Genomic DNA, 20,461 nt, shown 5'->3' with positions numbered 1-20,461 from the left:
CACAACCCCTCCTCCAATGGTGGCGATACAGCGTGGCCAGGTTCTCACCAGACACATGATGACAGAAATAAAATTTTGGTAAATGTTAGAGGCACTTCCAGTAGTTGGAACGAGATAACATGGCTTTGCAGTGCCAGCATGGGACATTATATGACCTGTCTCTGCTATAACATTTTCTACCCAGCCTTGAAATCATGTGGAGCTGCAACTATTGCTATTATCAGGCACTGACCAGGGTAAGCATAATGTAGATGCTGTTACTGAACTGCCTGTGACTTGGTGAGGCAAGAACCTCACAGTCACTCAGCACAAGGGCAATGGCACAGACAAATCAGAGAGCAGCACAGGTGTTTTCAAAGCTTTCCCAAATTCTACACTTTATAGCAAACTTAAAAAGATTTAAAAACCCCAGTAATTCTATGGGAGTGTGGGGGGAAGCGAATCTGGGACTTTTGGAAAGACTAGCAGTAATTGCAATAGTTATGGGTATACCCACAGCTTGTTTAACAGTCATCAGCAATAGAAGTTCTGGACTAAGAAGATGAGAACTGAAACTCTGCCATTTTTATGCTCTGAAAACAAAAAATAGCTTTCACCTTGCAGTGCATCAGCACAAACAGGTCTGCTCACATCCAAGCACTCAGAAACATACTGCCAGCACTCAATCACTCTTTGGAAAACAGGCAACATTGGGAAAAAAAGGATGGGAAAGTTTTTCCACAATGTTTGGGAATGCTTGGCATGCAGAAAACCCCTTCTGGCTTCCTGCTGCTCTGTCTGGGAGACAGAAGACAGAACTGCAGATTCTGCTGATAGCATCTTAATGTGTTAATTTTGCTGCTGCTTTGAGTGTTTTTTATGATCCTTGGTCAAAGCAAGAGAAAGACAGGAGGGACATTTTACTGCTCCATTTGAAGCCCATAGCAGGCTTTCATTCAATGGCAAATGAAATGCTTGACCAAACAATTTTGCATTTTTGCAGCAGACTGCATGTTCCTAAAAGATCTTATCTGAACCATACCTACCAGCCGTAATCCCATGGTTACATAAGAGTTGGCCTTGGAGCTGGCATCCCGTGCAGATGATGTTCCTTCACTTTATGTGACCCACCACAGTGAACCCTGGATGTCCTACTGATGGAAATGTCCCCCCATTGTCTGTGGCTTTGTGCCCTTTCCTAAAGTTGTATCTTGGCCCTTCTTGATTTTTATTTTCACACTTGCACTCACACTGGGGCACCAGGGCCATCTGTACCAGAACTGTGTCAGGGCAGGGCAGGAGAGATCATCAGGGTGGGTTGGTTACCTTCCTTCCTGACCCTTTGGTTCTGGTCCTGCACCAAAATGTTTCCTTGCAGGGAAAGGCATAAATGATGTCCTTGGTGACAATTCCCTGCTGTGACTCCAGTGCCATAGGCTGTCTGAGGGATGTGACCCTTGAGCTGAATGCTGTAAGGAAGCAAAAGATTCTCACACTGTGTGCATCCAGAACAAGCTTTATCTTCAGACAGAAAGGACAGCGGTTATGTTATCTGGAAAAATAAACTACAGCCTTGAACACTATGCTTACCCTGGCTGCAAGCACAAACTGGTTCACATCTATATGCAAGGTATGTGCATGCCACTGGGGTTCCTCCCCATTTGTGGCAGGAGGGATCAAGGAAAAAGCCATAAAGAAGAAAGCAACAAGTTTGGACACGTTTTATGTCTCACTGACATAGGCAAGTAAGATGGGAGCATTGGGAAATGGTAGCACTCCATTTTTAAGCTCGAAAGCGCTAAGAGGAGTATGGCAATAAAATTTAAAATAATATATGATTTCTGCTCCCAGGAGATGCATGCTTTCCTACCAGAGAGATCAAATTTAACAGGCACAAATAAACATTTACACAACAACAAAGCGTGCTGCTTCTTATAAGACTGTAAGAAACAGCATACTGTAAAAGGGATCTGTAGGCCAGAAGTGACATTGATTTTTCTGGTGATAACAATGCTCAAGCAAATAAGCCACAGGGCTTTGAGAGCACATCCAAGATATGCATTACTGCTTAAGGCACTTAGATGAGATGGGAAATGAGCCTGCTGGAGCTGTTCCATATCTGAACAAGATGCAAAGTAGTAGAGTTTGCAAGACACTTGTGTGCACAGAGCTAACAAAGACAATCAGGAAGCAAGAGGCTTTCTTACATGTTTTCACAATAAATGCCATGCATATTCCTCTCTATCGCGATGTGATAAACTGTTTGTTTGTATCCACAGACTCGCATACTGTAAAACAATCAGCAAAGGACTGCATTGCAAAGCAGGTTGTCACTGCTGATTCTCTAAGATTTCTGTGACCTCTGTTTTGACCATATTGTTGCTGTCTGTCCTTCTAAAAAACATGTGGCAATATCACAAGTATTGGGAAGAAAGAAACATCGCTAAAGCAGAAGTTTAACTGCGTCAATCCTTGGTCAAAGCAGAGCAGGTGTTAAATATCTGCGGCCAGGACATTGAAACACTGCACCTTTCCCCTTCCTCCCTTAACCTAATGCAACTCCCAGTGTTATCTAGTGGCCTTGCATTCTTCTGCAGCCTAGGTCCCATGTTGTGTCTCAGATTGTTTAAAGCAAATAGAATATAAGTAGAGTCTCTCACAGCTTTTTCCTACAATTAAAAAAAAATCAGGTAATAATTCAGTTTTATTTTGCTTTTTATTCAGATGTCAAGCAACTTCACAGACAATTGTTAAACGTCACAAACCTCATACAAAAAATGTGTCTGCACATTTTGTCAAGAAGAAAACACAAGGACACAGAGGTTAAATGACCAAATGAAAAACATACCAGAAAATTAGTGGTAGGACCAAGAACAAAACAAAAAATAAAGAAGTCCTTTCTCAGCAGCCATCTTGTACTATAAAGTCTTCATCACTGTCCTTAAATGCAATGCATAGAAGTGTACAACTGCTTCCACTGATGCTCTACCACTAGCAATATTTTTCCACGCAGACAGGAATATAAATTTTCAATGTAGATTATTTCCAGTCTGTAACAATTGTTTCTAAAATTCTCAAATGAGTCTCCAGTATTTTGTGCTTTGAAAGCAATATCTTCAACATATTTAACTTTATGATCAGGAATAATTTAGTATTTTTTTTCAGGTAAGATATTGGGATAACCAGAAAAGATGATCCTCTTCTTAAGGGAAGTCTAATAAGGACAATAATTTTCTGAAATTTTTGTCATGCATGTTGAACACTAGGGGTCATATTTAGATAACCACTGACATACTGCAGAGCACATCCAGGAGAAAAACAACCACTCACTCATCAATGACCTATGAATTATAAGCAATTTCCATAGGAACAGCAGTGATTTTCACAGTATACAGTGCAATAACTGGTTTGCTGTGAAGTGCTAGGTTGCCTCCTGTATTTCTGTGGTTTTAACAGAGCTGGGAAACAAAATGGGAAGGCTTACAACATGTTCACAGCCTCAGATGAGCCTTATCTTTCTCCCTAACTGGGACTACCCCTGTACAGGTATTTTGGTCTTTTCCTTTCGTATTTTTGGTTCCACAATTGTTCTAGTTCAGGAAGAGGGGGGCAAAAAATTTTGTTATTGAGACAAAGTGCTCTGGAGAAAGCTGCAAAGTTCATTTAGGAGTTAGAGTCAGAGGCAGCAGCATGGGTATTTTCATAAGTTTTACTAAGATTTTGTATACTTACACATTTCCTGTGGTTAACTTTCACCACCAGACAACAGGCTCCAAGCAAAGTACCTTCTATGTCAGTTTTCCACCATTCCCAGTAGTGGGAAGACACAGCAAGGAGATACCTGCATTTATGGAAGTGAAGCTCTACCAGTGTTGAGATACAGAGGTGCTCCTCAAGCAAGAAAGACGAGAGGAAAGACATCAAGCAAGAAAGACGAGAGGTGGCCTGGTGCTTGTCTCTGCATTCCCAGTGTCCCCAGCTGTGCCATGGTTCCCCAATGGCTGCAGAAGCTTGTTTGCTCATGCTGCTACAGGTTGTCATAATTCTGGGTAGACCTCAACTTGCAGCACTGAGCTGCTGCAGTTCCATACAATGAAATGCAGATATAGAATACAAGAGTCATCTCAGGTGTAATACATTTCTGCCCACATGGCTTGCTTGTTTCCTGTGTTATAATTTCCACTACATAGTTGTCCAGTCATCTTTAAAGTCCTAGGTACTGGATTGCTTTTGAAGTCTATTTCACAATTCAAAATTGCTGTCTTGCTGTCACAGAGGTATTATTGACATCCATCCTAAAATTTCCTTTTCTTAATTTCATGTCACTATTCCTAATTAAACACTCATGTGAAAAATTCCTTCCCATGACTAGAGATAGACTATGGCTGATCTTTTATGCATATGCAAGCTGAATAAGAAACAGAGAACCTGAATTTCCCCTTGCCTGTAAGATAAATGCAAAACTAGCACCAAGAAAGTCTATAAAGAATATTCTTTCAAATTTGAAGTGCTGAGTGTGTTAATATATAGTTAGTTTGAACTCAGATGCTGTAGAAAACCTGAAACAGAACTGAAAATAAATAAGACGTGCAAGACAAATAGAAGGTTTTTAAAAAGTCTTTACTGCTCTTTCATACTAAATATAAAATGTCACAAACAGGTCTTTCAATCTCTCCTTGAAAATGTATTGCCACATTTAAATATCCCCATTGTTTTGTGGAGCTTCTTGTGAAACTACCTGACCAGCATAACAACTTTCTGAAGTGGTTAACAAGCTACTCCAAAGCCTTATTGCTGATAATTTAGTAGTAACAGATTATTAACTGAAGCAAGGATTTGCACTCAGGCAAGGTGATAAAAAATCCTGCATTCAAAGCTTTGACTATTGGTCAAAGTGCTGCATTCAGCGCTTTGACCAATAATAAGAGATTTACTCCATGTTGTCCTGGTAAAATTCTGATTTACCTCTATTGTGTTAACTTTCAATTTTCCTGTAGTTTCAAATTGAAAGGCTTTTTAAAAATAATCCTTCTTAAAAATGACTGCACTGTGTTTCTAGTACACAGCAGCTGGTTTGGTAACACATATCTCAGACACTGAGCCTCAACACTGATTGGAACCTTTAAATACCCTGCAGGAAATCAAAAAGTTCTATTAATATAGCAATCTAGCAGTATGGACACTTCTTGTTAAAATTTGTAGTTGTTCACAAAGTTTGCTCTTGAGAAATCCCTGTTATTTCATATATCATGTTTATCTCAGATTTAATTGCAGAAAAGCCAGAATAGAGAACTGAGACTCAAAAGGACTAAACTAACAACAGTCAAAACCCTAAAGAAATAAAAAGAACCTTTAAAAAATGCTCCAATTCAAATTAAATAACAAACATTTTAAATAGCCTTGTTTTCTTTAAGATCTCTGGGGACAGATCAGTCTTTAAAAATTATTGATTTTAAAAAGCACACTAAACACCAACTGTTGAGTCTTATCTATTAACTGGAATACAAAAAGATTATGTCATTTTTTATTCTTTTTTGCTGGTTGGGACAGAGAAACTCCACCCAACTAATTGCTGAAACATGCTTTTTTCCTACATCATGCATGGCTGGATTTGTGGATTTATTTCCAACCCTAAGTCATGCCAAAGAGTGTTGGGTAAGTATTCCTCTCCCAGCTCATCTCAACAGGGTTGATTTTATCTGGGGACAGTCAGTAACATGATGCTGACCCTGACTTCAGGGTGGATGAGGAGAGTACATATCTGGAACATGGCCACTAGGGACAGGCAGTTCTGTGGATTTCAGGTGGAAAGCCTGCTCTCTTCTCTGCCATTTGGAAAGGGCCTTGTCTGGACTAAAGCCAACCAGGCAGTGAAATTTAAAAAAAAAATCTGTTTTCTTAGAGGCCTGTAGACAATTTGTAGGTAAAACAGTTGTACTTATAGCATAATTATATATTAACACAATTTCTTTTTCCTTGGGTGCGATGTGACAAGGTAAGCATGGAAGGCTGAGGCTGGTAGCTGAAAGAGTCTTCTTGTGAGTTTTCACAAAGCTTAACTAGTAGTATTTTCATGCTGGTGGGTTTTAAATAATTTCTTGCAGTATGTCATTGTGGACCATTTCAAATCCCAAGGAGGGCCCTATTAATTCTGGAAAATGTAATTTCAAAAAAGGGAAAGTTTTACAGACTGCTGCAAGCTCTGTGTTTGGCTACATCTCAGCCTCAACATTTTTAACAGTAGGATCTCCGCCCTATGCTACATAGAAAGTTATTTTATTGAATATTTATGTTTATTTTAGCATAATCCATTCCTATAATCAGGTAGGAATGGATTGTGCTAAAATAAAAAATAAATGTTTTTACCTAATTAATTACCTAATTATTATCTAATATAAAAACTATAAGAGGAGGATCAATATTAAACTACAGAGTTTCTATCCAGTAGCAATAGAGCACTATATCAAATGTGTGACATTGGGACAAAATAAACACTTGATGTACTAAAGTAAGGCAGATGGGGCAACTCATTGAGGGCAGGTCAAAAGCTGGAAGAATTAGCACAGGACTCTTATGGTAGACTCTTAGACTCACTTCTACTTGATATGTTTTTGAATTCGAGTAAGAAATCACATAAACAAAACCTGTGCACTTAAATATTGAATTTAGAATTTCAAATCACAAGTTGGACACCTTTTAAAACCTGGTGAGAAGAGATTTAGCTTGGGAACAGATTATGCAAAACACTGGTGCATGGACATTTGCTGTGACAATGAATAGAGTGACTCATCTTTGAAGTACTAGCTTCACTATTTGACTCTTCAAATCACAGTTTCCCTGTCTGGGAATAGAAGAGGCCCCTACAAAGCATGGGGCTGAACACCCTCACTTCTTCTTTTTAATGAGGATCGGTGAATTCAGCACCTTGCAAGAACTGGGTTATGTTTGAGGAACTACAGTGCTGTGTTTTGCTGTAATTTTCTGTAAAGCTGAGAAAATCTTCCCTCAGTAAATTGTGGTTGGAGAATTGTTTGCACACTGAAAGTAAAATTTTGATACTTTAAGAACCAGGCCTATATGCTGCAATCTACTTATCTAGGGTTTTATCCAAAACACATAAATAAAATGATTCTTTGGGGAATACCCCACAAGTATATCTAGACCAAATATTATTGTTCTGCTGTAGCAAAAAAGGATATAAAAGTAGGAAGTCTATTTCAATGGGCTGTTCCAAGACACAGCAGCAAACCAGCAAGACAAATCAAGAAAGGAAGAACTAATGACCACTTGACTCCAGCTTTGCCTCAGGGAATGAGAGGGTGGGAGTCCCTGGCTGTTCCAGGAGCACTCTTTGCTGCAGATGTGGAGCTGTTGATCCAAGAACTCTGCAGGACTGCCAGGTGGCCTTAGGATGAGAGGCTAAACTGTCATCTCTCCCCTTCCTTCCTCATGCACCTTCCTTTCAGAAGGTGGTTGATTCATGCACCTGTGGCTTCATGACATGACATTTTTGCAGTAGAACCCGCTCAAGATGTTGCAGTCCTGATTTCCCCACCCTACATGCATTCTGTGAGGCAATGCTGCTGTTTCTAAGTGACCTGGCAAACAGAGACTATTCCTTCAGTTTGGGATGGATGAATCATTGTTCCAGGCGTGACTTTTAAGCACACAGCTCTGCACCTCCTGCCCAAAGCACATCCTGCCCAATGCACTGCAGGTTTGTCCTGAATTTTCATTTCCTCTGTCACCAGTAGCTCATTCTTGCCCCATTGCAGCTCAGCTGGAAGAATGACTGCTAGCACTGGGCAGCCTGCTAGGGAGGTCACAGACATACAGCAGGTTCTCTCATGCTCTTTCTCATATTCCAACAGGTCCCAGGGCACAGAGACATTTTAGGGCTAGATGGAGAGGGAAGTGAGACAGCCATGAAAAAAGTGAGTAATGTTGTGGATTCAATTTCTCCAGCTGATCACAGTTGGGCTGCGATCAACTCCTAGGATGCTTCATAAAACAATTAGAGCTTACCTAGGCAACATAAGCTCCCTAGAGGTGTGTTCACGCTCTCGAATTTTAGATATCTAATGCATGTGCTCTAACTAGCCTTCTGAAGAGTCCTGTCTCTTTCTCCATTAACTCTGTGTGAGCTCAGGCATCCAGGCTCTCCCCTGGTTCTTCTGCATTGTCTCCTGCAGCTACAAGTCCAAAATGATCCAAAATATTGAGACTACACATTTGCAGAAGCTCCACTCCCTTGAACTCCAGCAGCAGGTGCTGCCAGCTGGTGCAGGGAGCAAAAATCCCCCAGCATTTCTTCTCCTGATCAACCCCCTCCTGCAGGGGGCTATGACTGGGGCATGGGGAGGTCCCTTGTTAGCAAGCACCGCTGTGTGCTTGCACGTGTCCTTTGTGGTACTCATCTGAAGAGGCCCCTTTGACATAAATGGCCACGCCTGAGTTTCTTCTATCTTCCAAGGGAATGGCAAAGGGAATCATGAGGCTAGGATTGTTATATCAAAGATATACACGATGCAATAAAAAGCCTACAAAATGAACATTTTTCGTGCTTTCCAAGAATGGGTGTGATACATTTATGAAATGTTTATCTCCCACTTTATTCTTCAATAGGTTGCGATCTGTCTTGCAATTGCAAAGTGCTTCAAATCTTATCCGTCAGTGACATTGTGTTGATGTGAAAATGAGATGCACCAGAGACTGAAGACTTTTCACTTTGTAGGTTATAGAAGCAAATTGTTGTTGTTAACACACAAGTGAGCTTCGTGACTATCGCTCCATGTATCTGGTTCAGTGACAGCTGTTGGCAAGGAAGATAAAAAGGAAATCTGTGTTTCAAGCAGACATGGGAGAAGTAAAAGAAAAGAAAAGGAAAAGATCTTCATAATCTGTGAGTTGTTTTTTAAAAATTATTGCATTAAAGAAGTTTTAGGACACAGACAGCTTCTTCAGAAATATTTAGGAACCCGGCAACACAGTTGCATGCGTAGCAACTTCTCAGTAGGGATATTCTATTGGTATGCTCATACAGAAGGATCACCAGCAGAGTTGTATCAGGGTATGCTTATGGTGTATGAACCAAAGCAAGCAGCCCTGATGGACCAAAGGTGAATGTAGAGCTAAAAAAATCCTAGTAACAAGACTTCTAGTGTAGTCTGAGTTTTTTCCTGTAAGTGGGTTTTTTTCCTGTGCTTTAAATCTTAACCAAATGCTTTTTTGCACAACAATAGCAGTCTTAGCAAAAGTGTTTTTTTTAAATAAAAAGAGTACAGTCTGAAAACTAAACCCATTTCAGCTTTTGGAAGAAAAGAGGAAATCTAACAAACCTAAGAGGTCTGCTTTTCTTTCCTCCAAATTATTATTTGCTACATATCATAATACTCAGTTTTTATTTATTGATAACAGCTTTGAAGTAAGTTCATGTGTCAATCCACATGCTCTATCACATTCAATTAGTTTACATTGTGACTACCAACTGTAGTCTTTAATACATGTATGTGGCCTAACATAATTATCTCCAGTTATGGAGAAGTCTTAAAGAGGTCAATAAGAGTATCAAATGAATGAGCACTTCAGGAGTGTTTGCTCTGCTGAGTATTTCAAAGAAAACAATCCTCAAAATACAAGAAAATCCAAACCCAAAATAATGAAACAAACAACCCCAAACGCAGTTCCTCCCTCCCTCCATCCCTGCCTCCCTCCCTCCTCCCTCTCACCCTCCCACACTCAGGCTATAAGGAAGCCTTGGAGACAAAATTTAGCACCACTCACACTGGTATGGAACACACATTTCCCTACAATATTTTGTCTCCACTGTCTAGAGGTGCAACACTAGGTAGCACTTCTTCATTCTGCTCTCAGAAAGGGCCTTTGTAAAGTGCCCACAGAACTTCAGCTGTAGCACAATCACTGGATACTTTGGGAAAAGTGTCAGAAACTAAAGGACAAAAAGTGTACAGCAGCTGGACACTGATTGAAAAAAAAAAAAAGATAAACTCATACTCTTTTCAAATTAATCTTGAGATAGAGTATCAGGTTTCCAGAAGAAGTAGTTCTATTATTAGACCTAACAAGGTAAGAAAAATCACAATACAAGGAAGAATACGCAAAAATGCCTTTTCTTCATATTTTGTGGAGAGTTCATTTTATCACTTCACCTCTAAATATATTAAGTATTTTCATGTAAACATATTAAGTAATTTCAGTACTACAGTACATTAATCAGAGTCCATGACATACTTAACTGGGCAAGATAACCAAGAAAGACCAGAACAAATGCTGGATTTATTTTCCCATTTAAGTAGAGGTAAAACTGCAGGTAAAACTGCTGTCAAGTGGCCATTTTGAGAAACCACCAAAAAACTTGCTGGATATTTTGTCCATTTCCACATGTCACAGATCTTCATTGTGACACCAAATTCAAACATAGTGCTCAAAGCCAGGTTCTTGTCCACCTCTGACTGAATAAGGCTCACAGTCCTGCTCTCCTAACTTGATGCATGTTAGAAGATAAAAACACATCCTCTTAATTAGATCATCAAATTTTAAAATAGCTTTTGATCGCATTGTTTTAGTAAAGGTAGTTGTGATGATTGCATACAGAGTACAGGAAAAGCATGTCTTTAAAAGACTGCAGCCAATGTAATTTATCAGAAATTATCTTGGCCAAGGATAAGTTTTAAAGGCCACTTTAAATTATAGTAAGATATTTATTGCCAGGAACACTGCTCTCTTTGATACAAATTTCTCCAAAACAATTGACACATAGTGGTTGGTCCAGAAGTTAGAGTCTGCAAATGCTAACTGTTCTTTAAAGTGGCAATTGTGTGTTACCTATCTCTCAAAAGTAAGGAATACATGGATAAAACAGTAGTAAATTTGGCTGTGCAACATACACATACTCATGAGAATACTCTGGTCATACTATAATAATGAAAGATAGGCAGTAGCATAAAACCTTTGGAATATCTCCTAGCATTCTAATATATTATAAACTGAGAAACTAAATGAAATACATGCCAGTGTATGCATGTTTATTTTGTCACAATACAATAACTTGCAAAACATTACATAATATTTGTAACTAGAATTATGTGCTCCACATGGTGGAACACAGGAGTTCTTTAGACACAACCTGTACCTGCTCCCATTATCCTTCTGCCAGATTGTTCCTGAACAATCTTTGTCGAACATGCAATGCAGAAAATAGACCAGGAAAGCACATAAGAGAGGGATTTATGCAAAACAATTATGTGTCCTTCAGTACTTTTGTCTCTGAATGAGAACTGTATTATTTTTACTTGGCTAAAATGCCACAGGTACAGTGTAGATCAGAAGGAAGACATTAATCTTATTTTTTCACAGGCAGTTCAGATATATATGATTATTGTCCTAAAGCAACGAAGAAAGCCAGTAAATTTGTCTAGGCTTTGCCTCTGGTTTGATTTCCTCAGGATGAAGCGGGATATTATTACTGGTGCAGTTACCTCTGCATTGTCTCCTATTATACTGGATAGAGGCTGAATTTGTTTATTCTATTCTTATTTTGAACATATAGGAAAGTATCCCTGCTGTATTCCTTATTTGAAAGAGACTGTGAAACAGAATTTATTCCTCAATGAAGCAAAAAAGAAAAAAAAAAAAGGGCCTTAACTTCATATATGCTAATCAAATTAAAGGTCTAGGCTAATAATACAGACTGGTACTAGAGGAATCTTCTTAATCTTTAGAATTTACTTTGACCATGAACAACACAATACTGGCTTTTTTTTTCATGACCACTCCTTCCAGGACATTATGCACTGGACCCAGGAAGTTTTTACACTCAACAGTGCTCATCTAACTGCATTGAGGCTGACACTGTATCTCTTTGAATCTCTGTATCAGGACCTTCATTTCGATAACAGTAGACTGAGAAAAGGTTAAAAAAAAAACAACAGAAAAACAGGCAAATATTTCTTCCAGAAATGTTCCGAAAGCCACACCAACTCGTCCCTTAAAACTTGGGTAAATATTATGCCTTTTTACTGGATTTGCATGACACTTGATACTAATGATTTTGTACGTGCTTGTTTTTTCCTCCACCATCAGTAATTGCACATTGACCTGACATGCAAAAGACATGCATTGGAAAATACATGATCTTGAAAGGTATTTTTATGGCATGAAAATCACAGTTTTAGTGCCTTTTCCTCATTGGTTGTGATTTTCTGTCAGCAGTTGGGAGAAACTGGCACAGGTAAGAACAGGACAAGTACTTCAGTGGCTGCATGCTGGGACTTGGCTGGGGCAACTAAGTAAGTTCTGACCTCTTGGAAAGGTGTAAGGACTGCTGACAATGGAACATGAGATATAATTAAGTGAAGGAAGCCCTTACATCTCCTGCTGTCCTTGCTGAAGTACGGGTCTCTCACAGTCCCCTTTAATCAGAATTGCAAAGTACCTGTTGAAGGTACTTCATAAATATTTTTCTCCAGCTCCTTAGCTTTGCAGTCCTCAAGAAAGGACTCTTTGAAGAAGTATAGGATAGCTATGACAATTAATTACTTCACAGAGGACTACACAGACTATCACATATGCTCAGAGACTTAAGAATGATCCTAACTTAATCAGTATAGGTTTTCAAATATGCTTCTGCATTGTGTTCCCAATTAAGAGAAAGAAAAATGCTACATAATGACAGCATACAGGGTCTCATTAGCTTGTTGTGCCTGGAAAATTAATAAATTAAACAATCTAGAATAGATTGGAAGCTGCTACTATCCTGAAGACAAATAAAAACAATTTTGAAATAAAATTACAGGTTTTGTGCTATTAGGCTGACCCTGCAGAACAATACATTACTTTGGTGGCTTTCCATGCCTCTTTACTTTCCATGTGCTCAGTATGCAGAGGATATCTCTTTGATTAGGACCTCCATTCCCAAGGAAGAACAAAGGACTTCACTTGCAATATATAATATGCATTGCATATTTTTGCTTTTATGTGGTTCAATGCAATATATAATATGCATTGCATATTTTTGCTTTGATATGGTTTTGCCCATTTCAGAAAACCCTGGGAGTGTTGGAAGACCACTCATAGCACCTGCCATGCTTTGTCAAATGCTGATGTCCACTATCAAAGATTTCATTTTCTGAATATTAAGATAAAAGTGTCTCCAACCAAATAATCTCTAGATAGCTTCAGGAAATAGCACCAGGAATCACATGAAAGAACACAGGTGCTGAAGAACTACTTCCTATGTTGGTTTAAAGGTCATAAATTCTCATTATTGTACAATAAATGAAACAGTAATCTCTATGGGATAACATACTAACTTGTTCTTCCACTAAAAGTGGATTTACAACAGTAATCTAAACTATTTCAGCAGCATTGATCTAGATATTGCTACCAGAGCAAAGACTGGATATAGAGTATGTAGGAGAGGGCCTTTTGAAAGGGCTTTTTTAAAAGCCTTTCACAAAAATCAAGCTGAATTGCAGCTCCATATTCACTACTGTGTTACCAGACAAACTAAAGACACAGCTCCATGATAGTGTGAAGGTATTTACTGGCAAGTGTGTTAGAATGAAAAAAAATTAATGGGAAAGAGAAGGGAGCATCTAATCACTCTAAGTGACCTTTGGATGATAAAGTTGGGGGGAAAGATACAAGCAAACAAAAACACAGTGGAGCACAATGGGCTAAACTTATCCCAAGTATAACTCCTGCCAGCTGGCCAGTATCTGGTTGTCAAAATATGTTTAATGGGGAAAGAACGAAAGAAACAAATGAAGTATAAAATCTGTTCTAGAATATAGTACATTGGTTCTGTTTGGTTAAATCAGTATGCCTTCAAAAATGCCATTCTTTGAGATCAATTACTCATTATTGCACTGCCAGTATCAAGCTATGATCCTTGCCTTTTTTCTGACCCCTTTCATCACCCTTCTTTTTCCCCCATAGTGTTCTATAAATAGCCAATGTGCTATTTTCTTGTGATCACTCTAAACAGGGGTTTTAGGCATTTTTTTACCTATATCACCATGGAAACAAGATCTGTGTATACATCTATGATTAGTCTTTCTCTAGAGTAAAAGCCTTCATTATCTATGCAAGCTTAAAGCTAATTGTTCTGCATAAGATATGGGTGTCTTATTCCTACCTACTACTTCGGAAATTCATTTCATGTAGTTGCACATAACAAGCTGTAAAGAAGGTTTTATGAAGCCAATAATGCAGATATAATACTTGAGGAATTCCTTTTGGATTGGATATATTTATTTTTCCAAACATTTTGTTTGAGAGAAAACGAGATTGCTATCTGCTGTTTCCTTATTTTTTTGCAGGAAAGCAAAGGGTTGTTGACTTCCTCTCCCCTCCCTTCCTTCCTTCTTTCTGAAGGTACTGTACTCATCTGAAAAAAAAAAAGAGAACGAAATGATTGTTCCTGTTCTCCTTCTTAAGTCATTTGAAACATTGTCACTGCTAGTTTTCTAAGTTTACTGCAATCTCTGCATGGGGAGGGGTGGGTAGGGAGACAGCGGGAGAGAGAGACAGATATTACAAATATCAGAGCAGGTAGTGTTTAGGGCAAGACTCCTTCCACCTTCAACAACTGGTAAGTTAAGTAAAATGCTTTTATGGTTGACTCTTTAAAAGTTATATATGTATATATATCTGTGTTAGTATTAAGAAAAGGCGTTAATTAGATACACATTTAACCGATAAAATAATAATAACCATATGCATTAATAAGCAGTCTATTTACGCTAGAGATACCTATAGTATGGTTTTTAGATACTGGTGCTATTAACATATGGTTTAGTCTATGCAGATAAGAAAGTATTTTCCAAAGAGGCTGATAATATTCATAATATAATCTCCTGTGGATTTTGCGTATATAAGTCCTGCTGCGAGAATCTTGTTACAGGCTTCACTAACTTTATCCCAACAGTTTCAGCAAGATTCACTGGGCCGTTGCTAAAATATAGAGAGGAGCTGTGTCATATGGGGATCAATGTATTTCATTTATCATCTGCCAGTACTGAAGTCTGCTCCAACACACCAACCTGTGCTATACTGAGAGAAGAATTACTGGGGCTGTTTTTGCTCCCTTCAAACTGCATTGTGTTTAGGACTACACATGTTTATCTCTACTTATCTGTGCATATGATCAGTCTAGGAACAATGACATTTCGGAGGTGGTAAGATGGTTCCTGGATCTCACTTGGAAAGAAACAAAACAAAAGTTCATGTTGTGCAGTACATAACAGCACTGAGGCTGAACACCAACATCAGTAATAGGGTGGACTCAATTGTATATCTGTTTGCAACTTTTTAGACATCAATTATGTTTTTCATATTGATCATAAATGTATCAGAATCATTACAATTTCCATGTGAAATGAGTGACTGAATGCAAGAGTATGTTTCAAATAGTGTGTGAGAAAAATCCCCCCCTGAACACTTTCATATTAGCAGAATGCAGAGGTGGGGCAAGAAATAGGAGAGGTGTCCATTTCTTTGCAAAAGGACAATTTGCACATCTTATGATTGTTTCTTCATGCTGCTCTCTGAAGTGCAGGGTCCTCTGAAGTGCAGAATGCCCAGAGCCCAGACAGGGAGGCTACAAACAGTGGGCAGATATTGCAGAGGGCTGTCAGGCAACTCCAGCTGCCCTGCTCCAAATTCTGCTCCTGCCAGGGTACCTGGGCTGTGCTTCCACCCTGGGACAGCCTCCTGCTCCCAGCCCTCCCTGAAAAAACTAGTGGAAAGGACTTTCTGCCTCCCTCTATCTGGCGTCCTTCTCCAGGTTTTTCCATAAGGAGGAATGATCTACCAGAAATTCAGCCCAGTTTCTGGGTAAGTTGTAGATTTCTTTCATTTTGGGAGCAGCCAAAGAGGGCTTTGCCAAAGGATATGGAAATAATTTCTTTCTTGAACTCCTTAGCTTAATGCTGTCACTCAGACTAGTTAGGTACGAGTTAATTGTTTATTTGGTTATACTTAAGTCACAAAAAATATGTTATCTGCTAATAACAAATGTGTGCCAGGTCTTGACATGAAAACCATCTGCCACATCTTCCCCTTGAGATATCTGGGTTTATTTTTATGTGAATATATACTGATTCAATTTAAAGGCATGATTTGGACAGCTATTTTGACATGTCAAACACCTGGAATCCCAGTTTTTACATCAAGTGAGGAGTCTTCCAAACACACACAGAAAATTACATAAGCTCTATGTTTGTGGCAGTATTTTGTTCAAACTGCAGGGTATTAGTCCGGATTGCAATCACTTTTAAATTTTTGGTCTGGTTGGTTCAAAAGTTAATTTTGCCATGTAAGTAAAAGTAAGCTGCAGTCTTTAGGTCCAGGTTTTTTTTGCTAAAGATGATAAACATTTGTGTTTTCTTGATTTCGATCATATATACAATAAATCCTTTCTCTCAGACATCATCTGAAATACATAAATATGAACAAATTTGTTCAAATCATAGTAGGGGAACAAAAGGAGTACCTACTGTTTTAAAACCCAGTCCCAAATAATAAGCACAGAGAAACCTTTTTAAAAGAATGCTTAGTAATTTGACAGTAAAAAACAGACTTGAATTTTGAATTTCATTCTTATATTTTACCTATTAGGTTTATTTTCCTCTTAAAAATACATTTTTGCAATCCTTTGGAGTTTATTTATTTTCACATTGTATGATTTATTGCCAGAACTTCTGTCACATGATTTAGTACAAGAGTCTAATATCTTTCCTAAGCTGTCAGAAAGATGATTTTTTGGCTGACATGTTATTTCTACGTCACTGAGATATGTACAGCAGAGAAAGGTAGAGTCTGAGTCTGTATTGGGTACAGATTTGCTACTAGTTTATGGCACAAATTAAATATTTGTGTAATGAATTTTCAGTTATTCACCCCAATGTTTGTAAGAGACGGGACTGTTAATGGTTAATAAATCAACTCTTAAAATTATAAGCCAATAATAAAAAGAGACAATTTGTGTTTATTTTGCTTAAAAGTCTTACTGCTTCTACTCATAATAGCCATATTTATGTATGTAACATAAGTAAATGATAAGTCAGTGTATGTATATTTCCTCAGAGAATTATTTCAAGCTATTATTTTGATTTGATGTGTTCTCAATTATAATGAAATAAAATTCAGAAGATTATTGTTTTTGTTTGGAAATAGAAAAATAAACCTATACCAGTAATGGCCGAGAGGCTACAGAAACAATTTGTAGCCTGTGGAAATCCCAAGTTAACAGGTCAGGTTCAAAAAGCACAGAAGCTAAGAGATGTCTTTCTGTAAATATCATTGCCTTTTTATATTTAATACCAGCTTCTTTAATGGTGTAAACTATTGAGACTTTTTGGATGCAGAATAGTAGCACTGAGTTACATTCCTAGTAAATTTTGACATGTCTAATGTACATTTTTGGCCAGGAGATAATTTGAAGCTTTGAATCTCAAGGAGGTTTTCTGTTTGTTTGTTTGTTTGTTTGTTTGTTTGTTTGTTTGGGTTTTTTTGTTGTTTTGTTTTGTTTTTTAAATTGTTTGTCATTCTTAGAAAAAAGCACACCAACAAGAGACTTGTTTTAGGACTATCTGGGTGCCAAGCAGAAAGTGATGGTTTGAAAGACACGATGTGCATCTCACAGAGAAACATAGTGTCATGTCTTTAAGGTGCTGTTCCTAGTAGTGCCAGAGGCCAGAGGGATACACAGGATTTAGAACATGATAAGCATGAGGCGATGAATCATGGAAGCAACCCAATTCAAGCCCCATACACTGAGACAGAAGAGTATGGATTTCAGACAGAATTTATATTGTTTTCAATCTTTGAAATGCAAAGACTCAGTGATGCAGAAAAGTTTCTGAGTGGACTGCTCCACTCTTCTGGACATGTTAGCAGAATTTCATCATAAGAAACAAAAGCAGTAAAGGCTGCATAAGGTAATGGGGATTTTCTGTGGCTGTGCTGAAAGGACACAAATCAAGGGTGTGTAAGGCAACATCTTTTATTAGCTAATAAGAAATGATCCATGGTTTTTGAGCACCAATGCATGTTCTTTGTTACCAATGATCCAATCAAACAGCTCCTCAAACAGACCTTGTAAGTGCTGTGGGACTCCTACAGATTGTTGTCAAGTTATTCATTTGCTTGATGGATTAATTTTATAACCCAGCAAATTTTTAAAAATAAACCACCAATTAAAACAAAATAGTTACTTTCTTCTTATGACCAGTAATTTTCCATGATCCAGCTTACGATCTCAGAAGATCACTAAAAAGAAAGGAATGTCATCTTGGAGAAGAAAGAATTATAGAGACACAAATAATGCACGCTTTTGAAAAGAAAGAAACAAATCCGGGGGAAAAAAAGAGATGGGCTTATTTTTGCTGAAAATTTGCTATTCTGAAATTGAGACTGCAGCTTTCCATTGCTGTAAAAACGCAGTGCCACTTTATAAATGACATTCAGATTTTTATCCAGTGAAGAGGCCTAAGTTACTCCTCAGCAATTATTTAAAACATACATTGAGTTGCATGCTGGGTGTGTATTTTTTGTTTGTATCTACCTGACAGGGACTGATCCTTCTTGCTTGACTTCTTAAATACTAATGATCCAGTGAAAAATATTATTTAATGTTTGGTTTAGATCCTTCCAAGTGTCAAAATGCTTTTGCTTGTTTCTGTAAAACTTTTTATACTTATTACTGTGCTCTTGATAAGTCAAACACAGTATTTTCTTTCTCAACCAACAATTCTTAATGCACTGTAAAAACTGTAATGTCACTGGTAGTAATTAAGCTAAGTAATCATGTGGTAAAAGAAAATATTTTTGTGCTCTGGAGGTTATGAGAAGAAATTATGTGAATAATTGGGGTTTTTTTCTTTTTACTTTCATTTCTAATTTCCTGCTTTTGAAGTTAGAAAAAAACTGTTATTAATTATTTAAATGTAGGATGAAAATATCACCCTATTTTTAATTTCTCTTCCCTCTTCTACCATGAAAGCTAAAACCTTAACAGATTTTCCTTCTACTTTGTGGATATGCAGTAATTAATTTGATTAATTTGAAAGGAAAAGTCTTGAGTAAGAAGTGTATTTCCCAAAAACTATTTTTCCCTTGTCAATTTTCAAAATAGTAAATCTGGAAACACACAGCTTTCATCGGCATACCATTAGAACCACTAGAATTCAGAGAACGCTGAAAAATACAGAGTTGATGATTGGTTTAATTACTAAAAGTGATAGCTTAAAATGAGTCTCCTACACTGATAACATCACATTTTGCTGAAACAGGTAAAACTGATTTAAAATTGAAAGCAAGGCTGTGAGAAGGAGCACACATTTTTAGCTGTTCTTTTTGGATGATGCTGTAGTAGAAGTGATGTTAATGCACAGCAAGACCCACACAGTCCTCTGTCTGCAGGTCTGATGAAGAATAGACATCACCTAATTTCCCTGCATGGAGGAATCTTGGTCTTTCCACAACAGAGGACCAGATGTGATGATTCTGGGAGAGAACCATGTGGCTTTGCTCCTTCCTGTTCTGACACCAGCCCCCCTGATAAGGCACAAGTGTGTTGGCTGGGAAGGATAAGATGATTTCTAGTCATTCTTTAAATTTGTTTGCTGCTATTGCTGGTTGTGAAAGAGCCACTTATACTTCAGTCTTCCCTTTTTAGGGTTGCAATGTAACTGTTAGACCCTCTTTGCAGTGATGAAAGACTTCCTGTTTCATGGTGGGCTCTGTGCTGGATATGCCACTTAAAACTTTTTAAATTGGAAAGAGTAAGAGGTAGACTTGCTCTTAACAACACGAAATACATGGGATCTAGAACAAATCAAAAGGTATCCCAGATGGATGTGTTGGAATGTAGCGAGTATTTCAGGTTTAGTTGTTTCTCTGAGCTGCTTTCTAGAGCATATAGTGTTTCAGCTTTGGTCTTGCAGCTCCAGATAAAAATTATTTGAGAGCATTATTTGAAAAGGCAGCATATGTCCTACTTCCAGTTAGCATAATATTTTTCTACTAGTCTACTTTTGCTGGAAAGTATTTAGAATACATGTGTAATGAAAACAATACCAGGAGGTGGAAAGGGAAGGAATGACCTGCTTTTAGAGCATTTGTCAGCTTCTAAGAACCAGCAGAAGTTGTTTGAGGCATCTGGTAGGCACAAGCCCACACTGGGTCAGTTCCTTAGTGCAGATTTCTGAAACTGTGAAGACCATCCTGTATTTGTCCAAAACCATGCCCTGTGATAGGGATTCCAGAAAACTGTAGAAAACCTCCTGGAATAGCCACCTGGCAACAATTTGTTCATAGGTTCACCAGAAATTAAGTCCATCCATTTATAAATGAGAAGGAAAATATTTTTTTCTGTAGAACTACTCAGCAAGGAATCACAGCAGTATGAATGCTATATCAAACAGTTTTCCTGCACAATGCTGCACTCACAATATGA

At 38.0% G+C, this 20,461-nt stretch overlaps 1 protein-coding gene across 2 annotated transcripts in view; it reads left to right on the top strand.

Moving 5' to 3' along the window:
• Window positions 1–14,519: 14,519 nt before the first annotated feature.
• Window positions 14,520–20,461, top strand: part of ZNF366 (zinc finger protein 366) — a 36,781-nt gene continuing 30,839 nt past the window's right edge. Inside the window, exon 1 of one of the 2 annotated variants that reach the window (XM_058823800.1) lies at window positions 14,520–14,593. The gene's annotated coding sequence lies outside the window, so the exon portion shown is untranslated. Of the gene's footprint in view, window positions 14,594–15,660; window positions 15,838–20,461 lie in introns of those variants that run through there. The other variant, XM_058823801.1, reaches the window with a different exon arrangement.

This window comes from Ammospiza caudacuta, chromosome Z, assembly GCF_027887145.1.
Source record: "Ammospiza caudacuta isolate bAmmCau1 chromosome Z, bAmmCau1.pri, whole genome shotgun sequence".
Classification (NCBI taxonomy): Eukaryota; Metazoa; Chordata; class Aves; order Passeriformes; family Passerellidae; genus Ammospiza; species Ammospiza caudacuta.
Note: the sequence above shows the minus strand (reverse complement) of the source record. Positions and strands in the feature narration are given on the sequence as shown.